The sequence below is a fragment of the Triticum dicoccoides genome, chromosome 4B (assembly GCF_002162155.2).
Source record: "Triticum dicoccoides isolate Atlit2015 ecotype Zavitan chromosome 4B, WEW_v2.0, whole genome shotgun sequence".
Lineage (NCBI taxonomy): Eukaryota > Viridiplantae > Streptophyta > Magnoliopsida > Poales > Poaceae > Triticum > Triticum dicoccoides.
In genome coordinates this window covers 220,195,006-220,221,468 of record NC_041387.1, presented here as the reverse complement: position 1 = coordinate 220,221,468, position 26,463 = coordinate 220,195,006, and positions in this window count along the sequence as shown.

Sequence of the window (26,463 nt, the reverse complement as noted above, 5' to 3'; positions counted from 1 at the left end):
GCGGCGGACCGGCGGTGGGGAGTGTTTTCAGGGCGAGCGGGGCGGCGCACCGCCGGCCGTGGGCGGCGGGGGGCTACTGTTTGGCCGGTGGTGGCTGGCGGCTCAGGGGGGTGGAGGTTGAAGATGAACCGCATGCCCTTGATTTCGTATCCAACAGCTGCAAAATCGACTAACCAGAGATGAAAAAGTCAGTCGACCGACGTGTAGCCTCACCTTGCTAGTGCGTTCAGTTTCGACAGCAAAATTCAGTTTTGATAGCAAAATTCAGTTTCGACAGTTAGGTTCAGTTTCGACAGTTAAGTTCAGTTTTGACAGTTAAGTTCAGAGATGAGCGGCTGATGTATTTTACATCTAGCACTTTGTGGTTATGTATTTTACGTCATGTATTGGAGATGCTATTAGAATTCCACTCAGGTTAACGTGTTCGTTGTCTCTCTTGTCCCGCTTCAGCCTCGGCGTCGTACAACTCACCGGAGCTGCTCCAACGACGAAACCCTCCATCACAGCGGAGCAGTACCTCGGGCTCCATCTCCAGACGCCTAAGATCTTCTTCCCCTCCTCCGGCAGCAAAGTCAGCCGGAGCATCCTCACTGGCCAACCCAATCACGCTGAGATCGACATGGCTTCGCAAAAGAGGTTGTACACTTGTTGCATCTCTTTTTTACTCTACATGTTATATATATTGTCCACTGAGAACTCATAGTAACGGGAAATACGATTATTTTATCCTACTATATGACAAGCAGTGAGGTACCAGGCAACTTAGCTATCCGTGATGGACTCTCTTGAACGCCATCATTATTTATCTCTGCGCATTTGAGTTGTGCATTTGTCGATGGGCCTGGGAGTTGAGCTAGTATGGCAGTGGCCTGGGTCCAAATTAGTAGAAGTAGAATAAAAACATTTTTTTAGTGTAGGATTTTCCTTGCTCAAGCCTGCCTACTAGAATCGCCAGTGCTTGAAAGGAAAAGTGAATGAAAAACATAGGAATTGGAAAGTTTCCTATGGTACTACTTTTCATGAATTTGGTGCAAAGGAATGGAGCAAAGGAAAACTGTAGGATTTGTTCCTTTAGTGTCTCCTTGAAGGAAAAACCGTAGGAATTCTAATTTCCACTTCTCCTCCTTTTCATATTCCTATTCATCAAGCACAAGACTAAGAGATAGTAGCATACTAGCATTATAACCGTACATTTTCTTGTGGTTTGACTTAATCTCACCATGCCTTTTTGCATCCTGTGATCTTCCAATTGTTGTGAATCAAACACCCAGATTGGCAGAAATCCTGTGTTTTGAAATTCTCTGTTTTGCACGTGCATTCCTATCCTATTCCTGTCTATTCCCTATCCCTGCATTGTTAGAATCCTCAAATTCAAACAAGCCCTTACTCAATTACTTCTGTTACAGATATGTGTCAAAGAACCTTGTGTGGTTGTCCTGCTCCTGCGGCGCTGTGTTCCAGCCCAGCTCAGCTGCTCCAATGATGGAAGGGTTCACCATAGCAGGGATCCTCTCTCCAGACTGTCTTTCGCCGCCTTAGATCTTCTTCCCCGCTGCCGGCAGCCACGACAACTGCATTACCATCATCAACTGAGTAGATGACCTTGAGGACTACACGGGTCCGCAAGAGAGGTCGCACTCTACGGTGTCTGCTTATGTTATGCGTCGCTTAATAAGATGACATCCTACATTATTGTCGTGTTCACCTATTAGACTCTGAGTCAGGTCCAAATTAATGCTGAAACTTGAGTTTTTAAATGGTTGTGGGGTACATATTGGGGTAGCAATCAGTACTATCTGTCTACTATCTGGTTGATCACCGGTGTCTACTATGAGTTTCATGTTGGGTGCAAACAAACATTAAAGGAGCCATTATCTGTATTTTTTAACTAAAGCTATTATCTACCTGCTATCATTGGTTTTGGGTCTATCCACAGTTTGCTACCATCACTCTGGATTTGTGCATGCACTCCTTACATAATCTCACTATGTTTTATTCCTATGCATGCTAGTTATTGTACACAATGGAACTGATCATGTAGAGCAAAAGAGACGAGCCTTGCATGGCAATTAAATTTCATGCAGACGTCGTTCCATGGTGGGCGCAAAGGCAGACCCCCCTCCACCCATTTCGGATCGTAATCAAGAGGAAGATAACTGTTTTGAGGGGGATTCAGAAGGAGAAGACCACTCCTATTTACCCCATGAGGTCTTCACTCTAACTTGGCATGATGATGTTGGTAATATCGTGCATATGGTGCCTTGCATTGCTTACTGCATACATTAAAGATGTCATCTGCTTAGTTTAGACATGCTTTGTGTCAGTGCCATCTATTTAGTTTCTTTATCGTATATGTGAATCATGCAATGCCATCTTGTCTAGCCAGGCATCATATATGTGAATTTTGCAATGCCACCCTGGTTAGCCAGTCATCTTATATGTGAATTATATCATGCCATCATTTTTTTTATTATGTGTTAAATTTGTCAACAATTTTAGTACATTCAATTACTCTTCCTGTGCATCAGCCATTCGGCACGGTCATGGAAAAATCTGGAGTGGAAACAAGGTCTTCAGAGACGACAATGCTATCTGACGAAGCGCATGTCTTGCTGCTTACCGATAGCTCCTCAGAGGAGGATTCAGGGACAGATGACCAGTCATATTTCCCCCATGAGGTGCATGCCCTAACTTGGTGGGGTTATGTTACTCATATCGTGCGTATGGTATCTTGCATTCCTATGTCATTTGCTTAGTTTAGACATGCTTTGTGTGAATGCCACCTGTTTAGTGTCTAATTACCATATATGTGAATTATGCAATGCCATCTTGTTGCAAGACATTACATATGTGAATTATGCAATGTTATATTATTGCAAGGCATTATGTATGTGAATTATGCAATGCCATGTTGTTTAGGCAAGCGTCATATATGTGAATTACATCATGCCGTCCTTTTTTTGTATTTCTCATTGCTTTTGTTGACAATGTTTGTATATTCAACTGCTCTTCCTGTGCATCAGCCATTTGAATTGGTGATGGAGAAATCTAGAGTGAAAACAAGCTCTTCAGAGCAGACAATGCTACCTGCTGAAGCAGATATCTTGCTGGTTACAGATAGCTCTTCAGAGGAGGATTCAGAGGCAGATGACCAGTCCTATTATCCCCCTGAGGTGTATGCTCAAACTTGGCAGGGTTATATTACTCATATAATGCATATGTTGTATTGCAATGCTTAGTTTTTACATCATATATACAATATTGAATGCCATCTCCTTAGTTGACACATCATTTATGCAATTGCCCTCTGCTCACTTCCTTAGTATATAAATCATATATTTGAATTATGTCATGCCATGATGTTTACATAGACAGCATGTATCTGAATTATGGCATGCTACCCCATTTTCTAAAGACATAATATAGTTATATCATCTCATCCTGTTTACATAGTCATCATATTTTAAAATATGTCATTCTATCGGTGAATTATATCATGCCATCATGTTTCCATCGACGGCATGTTTGTGATTTATGGCATGCCAACCACTTTAATAGACACATCGTATAGTTATATCATGTCATCATGTTTACTTAGTCATCATATTTTGAAGTCTGTCATTCTACCCTGTTTAGTTAGCCATCATACATGTGAAATTGTGTCATGCTATCATGTTTAATTAGCCATCATATATGTGAAATTATGTCCTGCTATTCTGTTTGCTTACACAACATAAATGTGAATTATTTCATGCCCTGTTTTCTTCCTTACTATCCATTGCACCTATCTATCTTACAATGTTTGTACATTCAATTACTTTTCTTGTTTATCAGCCATTTCAATTGGAGGGAGTGATGGCAGTATCTGTGAGAGTAAAAACACGGTCTTTAGACAAGATCGTGCTACCTGTCGATGCAGATAGAACCACGGTTGTACTTGCCCAAGAATCAGCCCCACCACACATAACCCACACTCATGCAGATTGTACCCCTACCCAGTTGGACAGAGAACCAGCTACACCGCTTCTAACCCCAACCCCAGCAGATAGACACCCAGTTCCCGTTGACACAACACCGTCTCCACCACAGAGCACCCAAACACGAGCAGCTAGTAAGGTAACTGCAGTGCCCAAATCACGAGGACCACCACTCCGAACCCGAAGTCAACACTTAAAGCAGAAGAAGAATTGTTCTCAGGTTAGGTTCCGTAGCTATGGTTCATACTACTTTGATCTTGCATCACTGTATTTACTGATACCAACCAATTTCAAATTTGAAGGATGCAATTGAAACTCCAATGGCGCAACAGGTATGTTTCAAACCTGTTTCTTCAACGTGTTTGGTTGTTTGCTGTTGTAACTTGCTCTATGTTGATTTCAGTTTCAATTGAATAAACAGTTATGTTCTCATGCCATGCACATTACAAGTGTTGTTATTGCTGTGTAGTTTCCCACACTTATATTCTGTCTATGCTGCTTTGTCTTAAATATATATGATTCAAACTGTATCTATCTTGATTTGGCAACATAAACTAGAATGATATAGACCATACAGTGACCATACTACATAGATATATGTTTGTTTCATGCTGTTATCCTGTCCACCTTACTACTAAACTGGTTTACCAAAATGAGTTTCATATACTACATTGTAAACCTGATATGTGTTTGTTTGTTTACCTTTTAGAACGCGGATAAAATATTGGAGAAGAGTACCCTGTTATGCAATGGTAAAGGAAGTAATGCAGATAAGGTTCAAGATAGTGAGACATCCCTGTTGGTCTCCAAGAAAGCTGATAAAAACTATATTGAGGACACTGAGACAACCCCAAACTCCTGTCTTGATGTAGTGTTCGAGTTACTGGCTACCACTGCTAGCACCAGCTCTTCGAACTCGTTGCCTGAATCAGTTCGGCTTCTTGAGTCTCAACTTTAAGTTGAAAGACATCGATCAGATGTTATGCGACAGGAAGCCGAAGGACTGAGGAAGTCCCTGCAGAATTCAGATGCATACTTTCTGGTGCAACAACAAGCACTGGAGGACTTAAGCGCCAAACAAGAGAAAGTTAATAAGCTTGCTAAGCATCTTGCCAGCATTATGGGTACCCATGATATTGTTTCTTGAGCTCTTCTGAAGTGGTTTCAATTCTGGACTTGTTTTGATGCGGCGTTTATATGCTGCTGTGTTCCCTATATTTGCACTGGTGGCGAACTTTGATGCCCAGTGGATGTAATATGTGTAATAGCCGTGATAGCCTAGTGTAAGTTGCTTGCTTATTTATTTCCTTGTTGTCTTGTTTATTTGTTTGCTTGTAGTTAGTGCAGTTCTTTTTCTACGGTTTGCTAGTGGCTGCAATAACATATTTTTTAAAACTAGGCCACAATAACCATGGGCTAATATTTACTGTAGTGACACTAGACCTATGGGCCGTAGAAACAGTGGGCTTTCTACGGGCCGTATAAACAGTGGGCCTTCTATGGGCCATATAAATAGTGGGCCTTCTACGGGCCGCAGAAACAATGGGCCTTCTACGGCCGTATCATCAATGGGCCTTCTACGGGTCGTATCATCAATGGGCCTTATACGGGCAGTATGATCGATTGGCCAAACATGGGCCAATAACAGGACGCATTATGGCCGTAAACGGGCTAGAGTTGGAATCGTCCGTTCATGGGCCGACCATAATGGGCCATCGTTAATAGGTCTTATTACATGACGCTATGAAAATGGCCCAACGTGTTAACGGACCACAAATGGGCCGACTGTAACCACGGGCTGAATTTGGCCCATAAGCAGAAAATGACAGTAACGGGCCATAAGTAAATGAATGCTGGAAATGAGCCCAAGAATAAATGGGCTCTCAGAAGGCCAAAAGATAACATGGGCTGGAAACCGCCCAACGGAATAACGGGCCCTTAATGGGTATAAAGTGATACACTGTTCATTATGGGCCAGTTTCACCATGGGCCGTTAATGGGTGCAAAGTAATACACTGTTCATTACGGGTTAGTTTCACCACGGGCCGTTAATAGGCCAAGAGTTACATAGGGCCTCATATGGGCCGAAAGACGTCATGGGCCATACATGGGCCAGAAGTGAAAACGGGATGGAATCATATTGGGTGGCCCAGATGACGCTACTAGGCCTAATTCGGATAGGGCGTAACGGGCCTTGGGTTAGCGGGCTGTAAATGGGCTATATGCGAACAGGCCGTTAACAGGCTTTACATGGGCCGGCTCGCCACCTTTTGACCAAGTCAAATGGGCCGTCCTTTTCACAGGAATGGGCCTCTGTTGGGCCGTGCCACATGTCGACGTATCATAGGCGCCTTCTGTCCAATGAGTGGATGACATCTGTCCCAACGGTGAGCCAACACGTGTTTCCTCCAGCCAATGATGATTTTACATGTGGAAAATCCCCATTGGTCGGGGCTGTTAACGGGTTATCGGATCCAAAACCCGACCCGATAGCTTAACGGCATTCTGTTACGGTGGATGCCACGTGTCAGTCACCCTTGATGAAAGCACTTTTGTGACGCGCGATTTATCGTCATGGAAGTGGACACTTCCGTGATGATAATTTTGGTAGTGTCATGGAACACTTCTACGACAGCACATGTATGACTATCTTGATTCTGTCATAAATTTGTCATGGATGTACATGCATGAAAAAAATGCAACCTACTGTGACAAACACGTATCATCACGGAAGTGTATTTTTTTTGTAGTGTACACCGAAGGAATCACACCATAAGGCTGTGAAGCATATTCTTCGATACTTAGCTCACACACCAACACTTGGATTATGGTATCCCAAGGGCTCCACTTTTGATCTCATTGGATATTCAGACTCTTTCTGACTATGCTGGCGATCGCGTGGACCGCAAGTCAACATCTGGTACATGTCATTTCCTCGGATGATCTTTGGTCTGTTGGTCCTCGAAGAAACAGAACTGCGTATCTCTCTCCATTGCAGAAGCTGAGTACATTGCAGCTGGATCGTGCTGTGCTCAACTACTATGGATGAAGCAAACACTCAAGGACTATGGCGTCAACGTGAAGAATGTGCCTCTCTACTGTGACAATGAGAGTGCCATCAAGATTGCTCATAACCCAGTTCAGCACTCGAAGACCAAGCACATCCCAATTCATCATCATTTTCTTCGTGATCATGTGTTGAAGGGCGATATCTCCATCGAACACGTCAGCACTAAAGATCAATTGGCCGATATCTTCACAAAGACCTTGGATAAGAAGAGATTTAGCAACTTGTGGTGTGAGCTAAATATCCTAGAATCTTCGAATGTTCTCTGAAATGGACACCTCCTAACACTTATGCTGACTTGATGACTTAGATGCGCAACACGAAGTAACGTTTTTCTTCAATCAATGAAGACTAACCCTCTAAGTGTGAAGAAATTAATGAAGAAATTGATTCTTAGATCCCTACGACAATTATACGCGGTGTCTGAAATCAGCTTTCTTATACGGTGGGTTACGCCACCAACCAAAGTTGAAAATATTCAATTTGAGTTTTTCTTCGTTTTTGAAATTCCTCAGTTTTTCAAAGTCTTCAACTTTGCATTGTCTTCACTCTTTCTGGTGTTGTTCTTCATTCGAATATATATATATATATATATATATATATATATATATATATATATATATATATATATATATATATGAGTTTTATGTCCTCTACAGCATTCACTTATTGTTATTTCTTCAAGTTGATTCCTTCTGCTAAGTGAATGTGATCGGACCCTTCCCCCTCTATGCTAAACTCAACCCAGTCTATTCACAAATTCCTCATATGCGTTCTATTTGAAACTCGTTCAAATTCTTCACCGTGTCCTTGACAGCTGAAGAAATTGCGAACAGAACTTTTAACTTATCTTATCTGAATTTTCGGCTTTGCCGCTCAAACCATTCCGCTTCTCACGACAATACTTATCTATTCACCCACGATCCTACACGATCACCACATCTCAGTACGTGGGTGACACATGTCAAGCGAATGAGAAGAGGCCAGGGGCATGTTCGTCCGATTTCCTCGGTTGAACAGTTTTTCACTCCCTCTATAAATACCCTTATCTCTTCCTCACTTCACTTTCACCTTGCTCGAGCTCTCTCTCCCGCTCGAGCTTCCCAAAACCCTAGCGCCGCCGCTACTTCATCGTCGCCGATGAGGAAGAGCTTCACTGCCTCGACCTCGTCGTCGTCGTACTCGCGCCGGTTGCGGATTTCTTCACTCTGCCGCCGCCGTAGCCATCTTCCTCTGCCGAGTTAGGTCGTGGAAGATCTTACCTGACGAACTTCACTATTGTTCTTCCTAGTTCGTCGTGTTCTTCACTTCGGGTAATTAAAAGTTACTTTTAACTACTCGCTTTGATTCTCAAGTTTTCCTGAAAATATTCAAAAGTGTTTATTCTTCAATTCTTCACACACATAAACACCTCACATGTCATATGCTCTTGATTCATTTCTCTAAGCAATGATTTTCTTCAAGATTCCTCAATTGTGTGGATTTTCAATCTACACAACTCTGGAACCTAAGACAAAGAACGCTTAGTAAAATTCCTCAAGACTCATCTGGTCAAATTCCTCAAAACCTTTTTTTTGAAAAACCTTCTGAGAACGCATATGACCTCTCCAAATTCCTCGCAACTATACTTTGTTCACAGGTACATATGTCCGCTGCTGAATCACTAGGTTCTCATCAACTTAACTCATTTGCAGCGTTCCTCGAAGAAAAGTTGCATACCTCTTCAGAAACTTCAGTTGTTCATATTCCTCAGCTGAAGAAAATGGGTGACAAAAGGCCACAGAAGGGAGGAAAGAGGCCTGAGGTCAATACTGTGTTTGAAATCCCCGAGGACATATATAAGGACTACTACACACCTGATGAAGCCAAATTCGGCAAAGAGGACAAGAATCAGCGCAAGGTGCGCATACAAAGGATAGAGAGGAGATGGGCACAAGAATGGAGGGAGTACCGATATGTCACTCCCAAGTACATGAAGAAATTTGCACTCAACCCTCCATGCCCAAGACCTCCATTGGCACCAGGCCAGTTGGCAGATCCCACCAGCCTCAAGCTCGGTGAGGATTATCCTGATGAATGGGCTAAGCGCCAAGCCAAACTAGCTAAGCAAGCAAAGGAAGCAGTGAAGAAATTGAACACAGACTCTGCTGCTGCTGCTGCCTCTGCTGAGGCCTCTGCTAGTCAGCCAAAGAAGGCAATGCACAAGAAGCCTGCACATGAATCCAGTGCTTCACCTTCAATGCCCTCACGGCGAAGCTCCTCTGCTATGCCATCAAGGCCAGATTCCTCAAGGCCCTCACGACAGATTCCTCAGACTGCTCCTTCAAAGTCCTCAGCTCCTCCATCAAATTCTTCAGTTGCTCTGACAAAATCCTCAGCACCTGTGCATCTCGCCATGTGCCAAAGGACTCAAGGCTTCTCTATTGCCTCAGGAGCATCTACAAGCTCCTCAGCTGGTCCCTCTCTGCTGAAGAAAAAGGCCACTACTGGACGAGGCACTCGCCCAAGTCCTCACAAGAAGCAGGTCGCCTTCCATGTACCCTCTGATGATGATGAGGTTGATGATGAAGAACTTGCCGAAATCATCAGAGACAGGCAAGCCAGGGCCGCTAGAGCCAAAGGCAGCATTGTTCCGCTGATACTGGATCCAAAGTTGATCCTTGACTATATTGACCTGTGGCACAAGGATCCTAACACACCTTTGCCAGAGATGAACCTCACTCTTGGTCAAATTCATGTTCTTACTGCCTTCATTAAAGAAGAAAAATGGAAATTTGATCAAGGAAGAAGTTTGAAGAAAGCGCAGTACAAGAAACGACGCTACCTCAAGGACAATGTCCTCACTCTCACTCCTGATCAGCTCCTTGCCTTGCAAGTTGAAATCAAACAGCTGAGTGATGAATTTGATTGCTACCATGCTGATTGGAAGGGCACCAAGGTGCGTTTCGTCAATCTGACAAAGAAATTCACTTCAAGTGCTGCTCCACCTGTGCACGTTGAAGTTACTCAGGCTGAGGCATCTGCTCAGCCTACTGAAAAACATGCCAGCAACGCTAATGAAAATCAGGCTGCTGAAGACCATGAGAGTGCCAGGGCTGATGACTCCATTCCAGCCGCTGAAGATATTGCCAGGGCATCCACTAGTGATGCGCCTGAGGGAAGTGAACAAATGAGGACAACTACATCAGTTGTGCCTGAGGAAAATGAACCAAATTCCTCTACACCTCCTGCGCCTACACCAACTCCAATCGTTCCATCTGCATCAGATGCGAAGAAGACCAAGGCCGCAGAACATGCAGCTGTGCAGAAAAGGAAGGCATCAACTTCTTCAAAATTTTCAGCTCCGAAGAAGATGAAGAGTCTGATCAGTTCAATTGACAATCCAATTGATGCCGTTCCAGTCTCATCAATGCCATCAAAGGATCTTGTTCCATTTCATGAAGATTATGTGATTCCTGATGAATCTGATGAAGAATCTCCTTCTGCTGCTATGTCAGAGCAGTTGGACGAAGAAATTGAAGTGGATAAGATCCCTTCAACCCTATTCATTTCCTCACCTTTGCCTCAGTTTACTGCTGAAGTGGCAGGTGTTGAAGAAATTGAAGAGGAGGATGTGGACATTGGTTGTACCACTCCTGTGCTCAATGATGAATTTTGGGACAGTCAACATCCCAACTCTCCAATGTTCACTCCCCTTCAAGCTATTCCTCAGTCCCCTGCCGCCACTGAAGTGCAAATGGGATCTGAAGAACCTCATGCAACCCCAAGTATTCATGAAGAAATTCCAGCCACTAGTGTTGAAGAAATTGTCAATGAAAAATTGATGACCCAGGCTGAAGCTGCAGAAGAGCCTGAAATTCCTCAGCCTGAGGAACCTGAGATTGTGATTCCTGAAGTAGTGCTGCAATTGACTGACACTCCTCGGCCCAAGCCAAAGGATCCTTCCTCCAAGAAGCAAAAATTCAAGGATGATGATTTCTTTGGCGAGCACGTATTCTTCACAGAATTCAACCCCTATGACAATGCTCGTCTTAGAAGGAAGCGTTTCTGGACTGCCAGCCAGGCCAACTTCTATTCCTTAGTGCTCTTTAACAAGGACAAAGTCTTCGATCATGAGCATATTCCTCATGTGGACATGGAATCCATGCCTTGCTTCTCTCAAGTCCTCAGCATGATTCATGATGCTGGCTTGCTCAATTTCTGCTCTGACATAGTTGATTGGAATGAAGAACTTATTCTTCAGTTCTACGCAACTTTGCATATCATAGGCGACGCTGTTGACGTTAACTCATGGGTGTTGGACTGGATGACTGAAAACACTCATTACAAGGCACTAGCCTCTGAATTGCTTCGTGCCCTACCAATCAGTCCTCCACCCGACGGTGCTCGTTGTCTGTATGATGAGCCTGAACTCACTGATCACTATATGCAAGTGCTCATGAAGACGCTGAAGCCGGGACAAGCTCCAAGGACCAAATTCCTCGTGAAGGAATTGCTCTATGTGCCAAGAACAATCTACCGCATTCTGACAAAGACCATAAGTCCCATCAAAGGCCATGACTCATTCGATGAAGAAATTATCAGAATGATGAAGAACATGCTTTTCAACATCATGCATGGCGTTCCCATAAATTATCATGATTTCTTCATGAGGACTCTGGCGAATGTTGCACTTTCTCCATTTGAGTTGAAGCCTTACGCGCTGTGGATCATGAGATTCCTCAGAACAAGGTCTTCACTCAACTACAAGGCTGATTTTCAGAATCACCTCAGCTACTTGCCCCCTATTGAAGTCCTCAAGCGGACAATTTCCTCATCTGATGAGAAGGGCAAGTCACCAGCCATTATCGATGAAGGCATTCGTCCATTGGATGGTCGGTTCTGCAAAGCTGCATCTTACTCCACCAATGATGACTCTGCCACTCATGATACTGCTGCTAATGCTACCAAGACAAGTCCTCAAGCTACTGCTCCTCGTGTGCTTACTGATCGTGAACTGCTGATAAGTCTTCACCAGAAGGTGGATCGCAACCACTAGTGGGTTACGCGTCAGTTTGGTTCTATTCTTCACAACATGACTTCCACACATAATGCAGTGAAGAAAAACCACTACTACCTCCATGAAGTGTTTGATCGCACCTGGGCTATTCTGTCACATCTATATGGTGAAGAAGATCTGAAGCAAATGGGCTTCAAGGAAGACTTTGACTGGTCTGCTCCTCCACCGAAGAGATTCAAGAGGGTCAAGGTTCCTTCCGTGCTGGCCAGCTCATATTCTTCATCACGTGCCACGGACGAGCATGAAGACTTGGACAACACTGCAGCAGGCCCTACATCGACTCAAGACCCTGACAATGCTGGCGCTCCTCCATCTTCATGATATTCTTCAGGGGCGTTAGTCCCCAGTTTCAACCCTTTTGGTCATTCGATGACAAAGGGAGAGTAATTTGAGTTAGTCTTCAAGCGGGTCTATCTTATATGGGCGTTTTTTGCTAAGTTACAACTCTCGTTCTTCTGATGACTTTGCTGGATCGAGTTGTAATCTTAAACTCTATCAGGACCTGATACTTTTGTTGTGTTATTCTGCATGCTTATTCCTCATTAATGTTAATGCACGCATGCTGAATTACATCAGTCACCATATTTCATCATGCATTTCAAATAATTCATATTATATATCAAATGCGTGTATGAATTACAAGATATAGGGGGAGATCTCCATGATTATGCTCTTCAAGTGTGCATTGCTTCAAAAGCAAATTCCTCACCATGCACATCTTCAGGGGGAGTTCTTCTATATCTTGCAATCAAATTCCTCAATATCAGTATTTACACTTCACATGTTTATCCCCGTTGAAAACTTAACCTATATTGTCATCAATCACCAAAAAGGGGGAGATTGTAAGTGCATCTAGTGCCCCTTAGTGATTTTGGTGTATTGAAGACTTATAGGTTAAGGGCCTGATGCGTTTGTGAGTGTACACAGGTCTATAAGTCTATGAGGAGTTTGATATTTACAGAGAAATTCGACCCCTAAAAATGAAGTTCTTCAACTGAAGACTTTGGATCTCTAAAGACTTTCTGAAGACTTTGAAAGTGAAGAAATTGGTGTGACCTTGAAGACTAGGCAATCATTCAAGGAACATGAAGCATGAAGACTTTTGTTTTCATAGTTTCATTTTCTCTTTCTTGAGTCATAGGAAACACCGTACTGTTAAAGGGGGTCGAGGAAATACTAAGGAAAAATTTCCATGTGATGCTCAACTCAAAATCCTCCACCTACCAATCCCTTCGAGTGAAGCCATTGGAAATCTCATACAGTTCAGCCATATTCTTTAGTGACAGAGAAAAAGTTCTTCTGGTCTCTGAGGAATTTGTTCTGACTAAGGAGGTAGGAATTCACCAGTGTGAACTGCCTACACAGTGAGGAACATGATAGCCCTGAGGATTTTGATAGTAAAAATTCTGACCATTGCTATGCTATGCGCCAGCGGTTCCAAAATATCTACCCACCTAACAGTCATATCAGACAAGGGCATTTAAGTCTTATCATGTCGGGCTGCTCCCTAGGCTATAAATAGCCACCCCCTTCAACCACTAGCTGGTTGGCTGCTCCGAAAGAAACTGACACTTGTCAATTGTGAGCATCCCATCCTCCGAGGACTTTGAGCGAAAATCATCAAGAGAGGAAAACCCAAAAACCCAACACCTACAAACCCAAAGTGATTGAGCATCACTGAAGAGATTGATCCTGCGTGGATCTGATGCTTGTTTCCTTTGAAGACTGTGCTTCTTCTAGATGGTTAGGCATCAAGGTCTAGAGCATCCAAGAGGAATTGTGGATCGCTGAGTGACCGAGTTTGTGAAGGTTCGGAAGTCACCTGAAGACTTACCACGAGTGATTGGGCGAGGTCTATGTGACCTTAGCTCAAGGAGAATACGGTGAGGACTGTGTGTCCGGGACTGGGTGTCCTCGAGTTTAAATACTCAGCCACTCCAACCAGATGTACAATTGAGACAACAGTTGGAACTGGTCTACCAAATCATTGTCTTCACCAAGCCTACTGGTTCTATTTCTTCAACTCTTTCATTTCCTCATGTCTGTTGTTGTGTGCCTATTCATATCTGTTTGAAGACTTTGACTGAAGACTTTCTCAATTTCCTCAGATCAATTTCTTCAGTCTGTCCGTCTTCTTTCTTGTGTTATCCTGTGTTCACGCTTTCCATACTCTGTGCTTGTCTTCATTTCATCATGATGACAATGTTCGTGTTCTGTTATGTTTACTTCTGAGTACTTATTCCGCTGCTAGTAGTTATTCATTTAGGAATTTCCTCACCAGCAAATTCCTCAGTGAAAAAATCATAAAAATCGTTATTCAGCCCCCTCTAGTCGATATAACACACTTTCATCATCCATATTGCGAGCAGAACCAAATTCTCGTGCATGCCCAATCAACGCCCTGCCGCGATGCATGCAGTGATCATTCTGGTGCATCAAGGACGACATGCAGATCGTTCTACACTTGAGAAGAGGAAAAATGGAAAGATAGAACGCGGTAGCAGAGGAAGAGAACGCTGGCTAACGAGGCTGGGAGGGGATCGAGCAGGAAATGAATGCTCCACGCCTAAAGTTTTGGGAAAACCTGATTTTCATAAGGTGACTTACTCACCTAAACGGAGGGAGTATTCCTTAACCAGAGAATGTTGTGTCTCCCACTCACGCGCCAATATCCATCTGAACCAGCTACAACACATTTTTTTATCTGTTTGCATAGGTCCCACCTATCAGGAAGGATGGGCACGTACACGAAGAGGTACAACTCATCAGTCTACCCGCATAGCCTTTTCGTTTAGTCTACCTAGCCGTCTAATCAACTGCCTGCACGCCACTTCTCCCATTTATTTCTCCATCAAGAACCGATTTTCCTAGGCTTCTTCACCTCCCCTTCATCTTCATTTGCATCCAAACCCCACTACGTTCACATTGTTTTAACCTCTTTAAATAATCATCTACTACTTCAGTTAGACTAGCCATCTAATCCTAATTCTCCAAACCATAGCCCTCTGTTCCAGCGGTTCCAAATGGCGAAAGAGATCGAGATGCATAGCGTCCAACATGTGCTCGTCGAAGGTTCGATGAGCATAGTTGCCACCGTCACCATCCACCCAATGTTTTTTCGGCAGTGGATCAACAATGTATCCAACTCCCTCGAAAAGGTAGAGATGAGGGTCATCGGTCTCAACGAGAGTACACGGAGCGTGCCCCTGGGAAGATCCAACACGCCGCAGTACTTCAGATGTGCCTCGAAGATGATGTTTTGGTGTACCACATCATACACTCGCCCTCCATACCAGGTGAGCTTCACGATTTCTTGTCTCGGGAGGATGTATACTTCTGTGGGGCAGCCATCGAAGGGGACAAACAGAAGCTGGAGCCGTACAACCTTGATTTGAAAAGCATCGCTGACCTACAAACCAGAATCAAAATTCTTGTAGAAGATTGTGATAAACAGACACCATCCCTATTCGACATAGCAAATTTTGTGCTCGGTACAAATCTTCAGAAGGGTGATGAGACGGTGGCATTAAGGTCGTCTGGATGGGAGACTTATCCCTTGATGTGCAAGCGAATAAAACATGCTACCCTCGATGCCCGTGTGAGTTTTGAGATAGCTGCAAGGTCCAAAGAGCTTGTTGCGAAGCTGTCTCCCACAGAAAATGAGAACAAGAAGAAGAAGAAGAAGAAGAAGAAGAAGAAGAAGAAGAAGAAGAAGAAGAAGAAGAAGAAGAAGAAGAAGAAGAAGAAGAAGAAGAAGAAGAAGAAGAACAAGAAATGGTTGCACCCGCAGGAGGGCATTATGGATGGATGAACTATTTCCTCTCTTGTAAAAAAATTATTCCCTCTCGGTGTATATTGATATAGATGGACTATTTCGATGGTGTGCATGTCTTTGGAATAGAGTAGTAGCATGGGTCCGCTTGACTATAAGGAACTATTTATCTGCATATATAGCTTTCTCTGCTACTCCTTCCAGTGATCGGTATCCAGTGCATGTGTCCGTAGACATGATAGCTTGTCCATGGAAGTTCAACTACGGCGACCATCATGTTTCATCTCGCAATTCCCACAACGCCTCTCCAACCCACGACAACACATCCCCCGACGTGTGCCTCACCCCTCTCGGCCGCACTGCCCCTCTACCTTTGTGTGCATGACATGTGGGCCACCTAAAATGTGGCGAGCATCAAGTTTCTACCACAGCCACACGCAATTCCCATGAGGCCGCTCAAACCCATGACACCACACGTCCCCCGACCTACGGCTCACCCATCTTGGCCCCACCGCCCCTCTGCCTTCGGGAGCATTACATGTGGACCAGTCACCTATCGGGTCCGCATGTTATTGACTCAAAGGTAGGTGTAGTAAGGCGCTGAAGCTCAGTCCCGACGGCCTTGATAGGGAAATGTAACTCCTGCATGAGGGCTTATGGTGCTACCACTGCACGAACTCATGCCAAACTCGATATTAGTTTCTTTACTATGCATGCACGCGAATGGACATTGTAATCTCAACATGTGATGGGGAGCTCTAAATTTGAATTTGAAACTTATAAAACAAAAAGATTCAAAACAAATAAACTAGGAGAGGGGGAGTATGTCATAGGATGTGTCCCATACAAAATAAGTCCCCCAGTTTGTCACCGCGAAGATGCGGTTAGAAAGGAGCACAGTGTCTTCGTACTCGTACGGCAACAAATCAGCCGCAGACAGCATGGTCCACCTTTGACCACCATGTGCAAGGTTCGTGCTATCTTATTCAATCTCACCGTGGTTCCATTGTACCAATTCATGCGGTGGCCCATTGCATGGCTGATCCCAATGTTGGACAAAGGTTCTACGGGAATGGTGTCACCATTGTAAATGTTGTGCAAATTGGTGTTCGTACCCTCCCGTACATATGCAAGCCAATCTCCACTCGCACCGAGCATAACCTGTGAAACAGTGGGCAATGGGAGAATTAGGAAATGGACACGGAAGTACTCTTTAGAATGCATTTACTAGATGATCGAACTCATATTACCTGCTCATCGGAGGAAATCCGAGTGCCCCTCAACGTCGGCATCTCAAGGGGCGTCAACTTACAACTACGGCCACGCCGCGCTAGAGAGACCCCCAAGGAAACATCCTTGTGCATTCCACGGAACATCAAGATGCATTTGTATGAGTAGTTTATCTTGTGAGAGAAAAGGATGAACGAGGGAAGGCCTCTAGAGATAGAGATAGACACTACTACTACCAATGTGATGGCCCGTGCATTGCAATGTATCCAAAGTAGTAGAATAATACTTGTTCACGTGCTTGAAATATAAACACTCTAGTTTTGATATACATGTGTCAGCAGAAATGACAGCTTGTCCATGGGAGTTGAACCACGGCGACCATCACGTTTCTTGTTTCTACCACTGCCACACCCACACGTGATTCCCACTACGCCGCTCCAACCCACGGCACGACGTCCCCCGACGTGGACATGGATCCTATGACGTGGTCATCACTGCCTTGCCTTCCCTTTCCTTCGCTGACAGGTGGGACCCATGCTTGTGAGTCCCACATGTCAGTGACAGAGTAGTAGGATTGTTCATGTTAGGGGATCCCCGACGTGCCCCTCATCCCTCTCAGCCCCACTGCTCCTCTGCCTTTGTGTGCATGACATCCGGGCTAGCTGAACTGCAGCGACCATCAACTTTCTACCACAGACACACCCGATTGGGTGTGGTTCGCCTGCTCCGCTGCTGTGCTCCGATCCATACTCCCGCACCACCGAATTTTCATCCAGTGACTGTGACACATTTCGTCACAGGCATCAATCCTCAGCTGGAGTACTTCTGTACTACAGGTAGTGCCCACCGGTGTGGCCATCTACGCCTCGTAACGCCTCGATGCCCAGCTATGGCACCCTCGACACGGCCACGCCACCACCGTCCGGTTCATCTCAAACGAGTGAGTCGCGAACCACGCCACCACCATGAGAATGACATGTGGGCCAGCCGCATTTAAGGTCCGCATGTCATTGACTCATAGGTCGGGCACTAAGACACTGAAGTGCAGTCCCGTGGGCCCTGAGAGGGAAATGTAACTCCTGCGGCAGGCCTTGTGGTGCTCCCGTGAGCTCGTGCCAAAACTGGAATTTGTTTCTTACTACTACCAACTAGTACTAGTAAGGTACACGTGCATTGCACGCATGAGATTTTGGTGGTTTGTGCATTATGCTTCTACATGTGGAGTTTTCTAAATTCTACATGTGGAAAAATCTGGTGGAATGTAGATCATATCCAATGGCAAGTATTTCTCGGATTTGCCATCTTTGTACAGTCGGATTGGCTTCATCCAACGACCAACTTTCAAAGTTATTCACACACTATATAGGGGTATAGATATATAGATATTTGGTTTGCAGCCTAAGGTTGCCACGCCTAAGCTTAGGCGTGATACAATATCTTAGGCATGTGTTTGGTTCATTCCTACACTTGTGGCTTGCCACACTTTTCTAGCTACATTGTCCACATGTCATAGACTCAACTTCTTGCCAAATCTTGCCACACTTGTGGTGCCCATTTTGTTAGCCACATTTTTTGTGGCAGACACAGGGGTTGTTTGGTTTTGGGCCTAGCAATGCCACACTTTATCATACAATGTTGCCAAACTTGCCTAAGGTTAGGGGTTGTTTGGTTAGTAGGGCTGTTTGAATTGTGACTATTTTTGCCATATATTGCCACATGATTTTTGCCACACTTGCCTTAGTTGAGTTGCTTTAGGCATGTTTGGTTTGCAGGCTAAGGTTACCACGCCTAAGCTTAGGCGTACCACAATATCTTAGGCATGTGTTTGGTTCATTGTCACACTTGTGGCTTGCCATCCTTTTCTAGTTACATGGTCAACATGTCAGACTCAGCTTCTTGCCAAATCTTGCCACACTTGTGGTGGCCATTTTGTTAGCCACACTTTTTGTGGTAGACGCACTTTGCGTAAGCTTAGTTGTGGCAAAGTTAGTAATGAACCAAACAGACCCTTTGTTAGCCACACTTTGGCTTGCCTAAGGGAATCTTGCCACACAGTTATTTGTGTCTATGACATGTGGGGCTCACTGCTCATAAAAGAAATCTTTGCCTTAGGTGTGGCTAGAACCAAACACCTACCTAACTTGGTCAAACTTGCCTAAGGTTAGTTGTGGCAAAGTGTGGCAAGGTGTGGCTAGGAACCAAACAGCCACTAAGATTGCCAAAGATTGCCACACGTAAGGTTAGGCAAGTTTGATTAACTTAGGTGAGTGTTTGGTTCAAGCCACACCTTAGGCAAGCCACACTAAGGCCCCACATGACATACACACAAAAAATGTGGAAGATCCCCTTAGGCTTGCCAACTTGTGGCTCTCGTTTTGAAGAACTAATAACTTTTCCTGAGCTTAGTTGTGGCAAAGTTAGACATGAATTAAGTTCAACCATGGAGTCTTCTAGATTATACATGTGGCAGAATCTGGTGGATGATATCCAGCGGCCAGTAGTGCTCGGATTTTCCATCTTTGTACCGTCGGATTGGCTTCATCCAACGACCAACTTTCAAAGTTTTTCACACACTATATAGGGGGTATAGATATAGATATGTCGGTCCGTTGCAATGTATCCAAAGTATATCTATTTAGTGGAGTGCACTCTAAACACATTATCTATTTATTTTTATCTAACCTTTCGTAGCCATGCAACCAAGCCACATAAGCTTCATGGGTTCCCCCCACATCATATTATTCATACTACGTTGATTGAAAAAAAGAAAATCACCCAAAACAAGATCTTCCCGTTTTTTGTTCCGTGCCGTGCACGTACCTACTAGTTGTATAGTGGTAGTAGTAGTAATATAGTATTAGGAGTACAAACTTGGTACTAGTAGCAGTAGTACTACTACGGAATGCTCCTACTCTATCAATGAGCCCCATCTGACACCAAATTTCTTGGCTTCCGTGCTACAGCTAGATCTTCCCCTCGTTTCAGTTTTCCAACCCGGCGACGGGTGGGGTGCGGTTTGCCAATAGTCGGTTTGCTCAATGGCGGTCCCACATGAAAGTGAAAATGCTAGGCAACACGCCTTCCCTAAGCTATGTGTCATGCCGGACGGGCTATGGAGTACTCCCGATTCCCGGGCGTGTGGGGGTGCGACGCGAACGCGGCAGGCCTTTTCCTTCTACTAGCAATGTGCTCGTGTGTTGCGACGGATCCAAAGTAGTAGAACAGTAGTATTTGTTCACAAACTTGAAATAAATCACTCTTGTTTTGGTATACTCCTAATATATTACTCCCTCCATACCTAGATATTTGTATTTTTAGATATTTCAAATAGACTATCACATACGGTATATAGACATATTCTAGTGTTTCTAGCAAGATGCCCGTGCGTTGCACGAAGTTGATGGAAAAGGTCAGCACAACTTATAAATTGACGGATGGAGTACTAGTTACAGTGATGCATATAATTAAGCAAAGGGATCACACATGTCGGTATTGACTAGAACGAGAATGCAACAGCACAAAAAGAATTAAGGCCACGATGATGCGATCGCAGTGGTGGTTACAGAAGGCAAGAAGAAAGATGGATCCATGAAAGTACGACCTTCTCCTCCTCAACTTAGTGCGCCGGGCCACCGACCGGAGGCTAAGGAGCGGCGGCTTTTGTGGCGACTTCTCAGCAAAGGCATCCAAGGTTTCTAGCCGGTTGAGGAAGGCCAACATCGTAGCGTCCTCACTGGCCTTGTAGATACCTATGTACACGATTTGCTCGTACACGTGGATGTGTAGGTCGACGAATTCTTGCACGGCGTGGCGCCTCGCGGCGAGCACGACTTCCAGGTGGACGTTCTTCGTGGCGTCGGCGGGCAGTCGCAGGGCCACCAGTGCTTGAAAGAGGTTCCGGCCATGGAGGCCGATTAGGATAGCAGACAATGAGGAGCCCGTGCATGCGGGCTGGAGGAGTATGGCGATGTCGTCCGCGAGCTTCTTGAGGATGGTGAACTTGTTGCTGGTGGCAACGATCATCTGGTCCAACTGAGAGTCGTAGTTGGCGTTGACGGCGGCCATCCACCAGCCGGTCTCCAACACCGTCTGGAGACGATCCTTGGCGCCATGCCGCAGGCCAGTGTCGTGGACCATCTGGCACACCCGCTGGCCGCTCACACGCATCTCCGCCATGGGTCTGGAGTGAGCTCTTTTGCGCTTAGTGTAGGTGCTTAGACAAATGCTTAGGTGCGTATGATGTGGTAGATGCATTGGAATGGAGGGGTGCCTTTATATGATGGCAATGAGGGCAAACTGTGTTGCATTCACATCGTGCAGCCTCTTTTCCCGGACCTCGTCCCATTACTTCCCTCATGCATTAATTGAAGGAGGATGCATTGGCTGTTCAACATTTCGGGAACCGCTACTCCCTCCCTCGTTTGCATTAAAGTCGTATCGGGAACTGCGCCGCCCGCTGTTAAATCGATTACTCCCTCCGTCTAGGTGAGTACTCCCTCCTTTATGGTTTATAAGGCTCAATTCAAAAATCTCATCAACCAAGGTAGATGGTGAGTGGTGGAATACCTTTTGGAGTTTGCAAAAGCACCCAAATTATTGCTCTTGTTTTCCTCAAAGAAGTATGTTTACCAATGCATTAATTGCAATGCATGCATGCATAAATTACATGCATTGGTCAATTTTCTCTTAATACTTGCATGCAATGATTTAATGCACCTTGGAATCTGAACATGTTATGGGAAACAACCAAATTGAGCCTTATAAAATGGAAAAATTAAAATTTGGAGATAAGCCCTATAAACCAGAAAGGAGGGAGTATTAAGTGATCTTACGAAAACCAAATAGTAAACACATAGGCATGGTGCAATAACTCTCACGTTGTTTCTTATTTTTTGACATAAATAGAGGAATCAACCAATAAGAGATGTGGGGCTTGTGTGCTTTTAATGACTTGAGACCATCAAACATGACATGCAGTGGTCAGTTCGTTGCACGCAATGATATTAATAAGGGAGTACCTAGAACTCATCTATATGAGATATAATTTGGTCTCATTCACTTTGAAAACAAGAACAAATACAACCCGCGTCAACACACACGCATCTTATAGCATCACATACAATGGCTATAAAAGATGAATGAGACCAAATTATAGCTCATCTAGATGAGTTCTAGCAAAAATGTATTAATAATTCTTAGTATCATATATTAGTATCATGTAGTACTTTATTTATTGCCATGTATGACACATAGTACTCAGCTCTCTCTCTTTCTTCATTTAATTCTATGACACCTCATCAAAATTTCCTAGTTGGCATGCATGATATAGCTATGATACTACCATTACAACCAGCCTTATCAAATAGTAAACATTAAGTTCTCTCGTTTTCCTCTCCACCTTGGTCACCTAGACGGAGGGAGTATACTGCGCAGGCTTTTCCTGCGCGGTAGGCAGGGCAGTTCCGCCTAGTCGGTTCAACAGAGACGCGAGAAGACGAGGGAGTAGGCTGCTGCAAACGTAGGGTTGTGTGATTTGACAGCGAGTTACTGTTGGACAGGTGGGGCCCCGTGATTTGACTTGCCATTATCATATAAACTGCGGCGCTACGACCGGCGTGAGTCTCCCGATTCCTGACCACCTCCATACAGGTGCCTCTCCCAATGCTCCACCATGTAGTAGAGGCTGGCTCTTGCATGAGAGCCGACTTCTCCACTTTTTCCTTGCCTCTCTTTCCTCCACATATGCAAAAATGCCATGTAAAGTATACTATTGTACTTACTTGCTCCTACAGGTGCTAAGCTTGCCACATAGGCATAAAGTCCGATTTGGAAAGTTAATCAAGAAGAGAGAGACTAGTTTGGTGACCCAAGGAAGAAACGGTGCTAAGCGCGTGTACCTAGGTGAAAAGACAATTTTGAGTCTATAGCTAATTAAATGAAGCAAACTTAGCAACAAAAAACTAATAAGCACACCATTTCATTGGAAGAGGTCACTCCTTGGAAAATGCAATAAATAGTAGTACTCCATGTGTCCCATAATATAAGAACGTTTTTGGCACTACACTAGTGTCAAAAACGTTCTTATATTATGGGACGGAGGGAGTACAAAGAAAGAGATAGAGAGAAGTAAAAAGAATAAATACACTTATAGCCAACCTTATAGCTAACCTTGTTGTAGTATGAGTGACTAAGTGATGACTATGTATGACATGCCAACATCAGATAGCCTAACGCAACGTGTTAAATCTCCAAGGGCGCGACTGCATGAGCGAAGCGACGGTCGTGGTAGGCGCGACCATGATATGGGCTGCTGGCGGCCCTTGGATCTGTGATCAAACGGTCGCATGCTAAGTTGCTGAAAATTTGCAGAAGAACCCTCGAGGATAGGATATTCACCCATAGGTCTAGAATCACGCAATGCAACCGCTCGATCTTAGATTCAAGGGCTCTCGGAAGCCCGTATCATGGGAGAATGGAAAACCACTACCCTGCCATTCGCACGTTGGCAGTTCGCTCCTACTCGTCCACGCACGTCCTTTAATACTACGGCGGTTCGCTCCTAGTCGTCCCATCCTTTCACATTATGGAAGTTCCACTAATCCTAACCCTCCTCCCAAATACATGATGTCCCAAATCTCCACGATCGGCGATGAGTACAAGGTTAGAACCATCACCGACGATGAGTTCGACGTCATATACACCCATTCTTCCGTGACGGTGAAAGGATGCCTTTCTCGCTTCAGACGCATGTTTGAAAACTCAGATGATGAGTGGGTCGCTGGGCTAGATGTTGAGTACACCACAGTCCTGGGACGAGAGAAGGATCTAAAGGACGAAGAGAGGAAGAAGCCCGCCGGGATCCAGGTTTGTGTGCATGACTTATGCTTGGTCTACCACATATGCTATGCCGATGTTGAATGCCTGGATTTTAAGGACTTCCTCGAGAGCAACCTAGTCAAATTCGTTACTGTAGACTTTACAAACGACAAAGAAGTCCTGGGTCGGATAGGCCTCGTTGTAGGCAACCCCTTCGACCTCTAGAGTAATGGGCTGGTGTCCTCTCGTCAGCCTTCAATGCTGACCCTAGCAGGAGCCATGGTTCATCCTTCATACCGTAAACTAGAGAAACCTCCATACACGTTTCATCATTATGCATGGCAGCGGAATGTACTAGATATAGACCACATCCACTATGCTTCGGTGGATGGCTACCTTTGTTTCAATATCTACAAGGGTTGGATGAAGAGCAAGAGCCAAGTGTGCGGTTCAAGCAAAGAAGTATCGGCCAAGAGGAAGAGGAACAAGGACGATGTCAAGGACGTGGACAAGGACTCCGAGTAAGGTGGTTGTGTCATTGCTCATGGTGGTTCTAATGTAGTGTCTACCGGAGTAGTTGCAAAGTTTAATTTCAGGTGTGCTTAGTTTAATTTGAGGGTCGTTTTGTGCTGAGCCCCCAGCAGAACTATGTTATGTTTCCTCTCGTTACTTTAACTCTTCAGTCGTACATACTAGTATTTCTTACATTTCGTCTTTTAGTTGGTATAGCACTACACTCGTTTCTTCACATTATATATGTACAATATATATGGCAAACATCATATAGCCAGCAGTATAGTTGTCAAAGAATTTCAGGGTGCTTAGTTTTGTCGAAGAATTCCATGGTGCTTAGTTTTATTTGAGGGGTGGGTTGTGCACTTGTGCTGGACACCATTATTGTGACAAGCCCTTTTAATAGTACTATATGCATAATTTGGCGATGAGCGCTCTCTACATGTACCACCTTTTTTTAATTTCAAGTTTTGCTCCATGGCGCAATCGATCGATACTACTACTATACAAAAGTGGAGTATATACATTTTTTAAAAGGCTAGAGGGCGGGGCAGTCTAGCTCGGTCGGTTTCACAAGAGGCGAGGGCCTTTGTGATTTGACGGCTCATTATTGTTGTCAAATCGAATAGTACTACGCTGCCAGCTGCACGCCCGGTGCCTCCATTAAACCCCTTCGTTAAACCCGCATGCAAACCGAGAATCCTACTCCGGCCACACGTCCGTTCATGAGAGGGCCGGAATTAAACACAACACCGGCCGAGCTCCTCCCATCCGCCCTCAGTTTAAATGAGGCCAAACGTCGGCCAAGCTCATACTGTCTGCCCTCTATTGACACGAGGCCAGACAGACAACGGGCAAGAATCGCACCCCTCGGCCACTCCCCCATCTCCTCCTTCACCATTTTCTCCACTCTTCCGATGGCTTACGAGGAGCCGTTCTTTGGCATATTACCCGGCTGGTTGGCCCGCCGAGCCCTCCGGATACGGGCGAGGCCTCTCGGTGCTTCACCAACCTCGCTTGGCCCGACGGAGCCAGTTGCCGCCCCAAGCAGGCACGTGGTTCAGCTACTCGCCGGTCCTGTTCAGCTCGATGAGGACTGGCGAGTTGCTCCACGCCGGCACGGCAGCGAGCACGCCGGTACGGGCGTCGTCGCTGCCGCGTCGTACCGTGCCACCAGTGTCTGCGGTGGCGGCGCCTCCCGTGTCTGTGGGCACGCCTCCCGTGCTTGCGGCAGCACCATGCAGGCAGAGACAGAAGCCGGGTGCGTGGAGAGCGATGAGTCGGTGGCCAGCTTCTCCGCGTCCGCCGCCATCATCAAGGAGAAGTAGAACACGGGAGGCTGCTGCCACTTGGGACCCATGAAGGCCACCGCCAAGGCGACGACTGTGCATTCAGGTGGTTTCTTTGCTGCTTCGTCTCTTCCGAGGACCTTCGTCGACCCCGCAAGTGTCTGACGGACATGAGGAAGACAAAGGGATCCGCGGGCGGGCATTTAGATTATGTACTCCCTCTGCAGCTGGCAGGAAATATTTGTTCTAAGAATGGATAAATTGTATGTATCTATAACTAAAATAAGTCTAGATACATCCATTTGTAGGACAAGTATTTCCGGACGGAGGGAGTATTAATTATACCAAGAGAGCTGGATTGGCACCGCTTAGTTCATGTAAATGTAATGAAATCCATCATGCTTATATGAAGATCCGACTTTTTTTATACGAAATCCTTCATGTTTATATGAAATCAGTCCATGTTTGCACGAATTTCATCTGGTTGGTTAGAGTTGTAAAAATGTATGTCGCTGGCGTTTGATGTCGTCCTCCGCGGAAGGAAGCGGGAGGAAATTTGCCGGCTACCTATGGAGATGCTCTTATGCTGGAAATAATAGAGTGACACCCAATCCATTTGAGTTAATTGCCTGTATGATTGTCCCTCTATAAAAATTTAATTGCATGTACAGTGTACACGTGACTTGGAGGGTGGCTATAACTTCATACATAAAGTTAAAAAGAAACAAGTCCATCCTTAA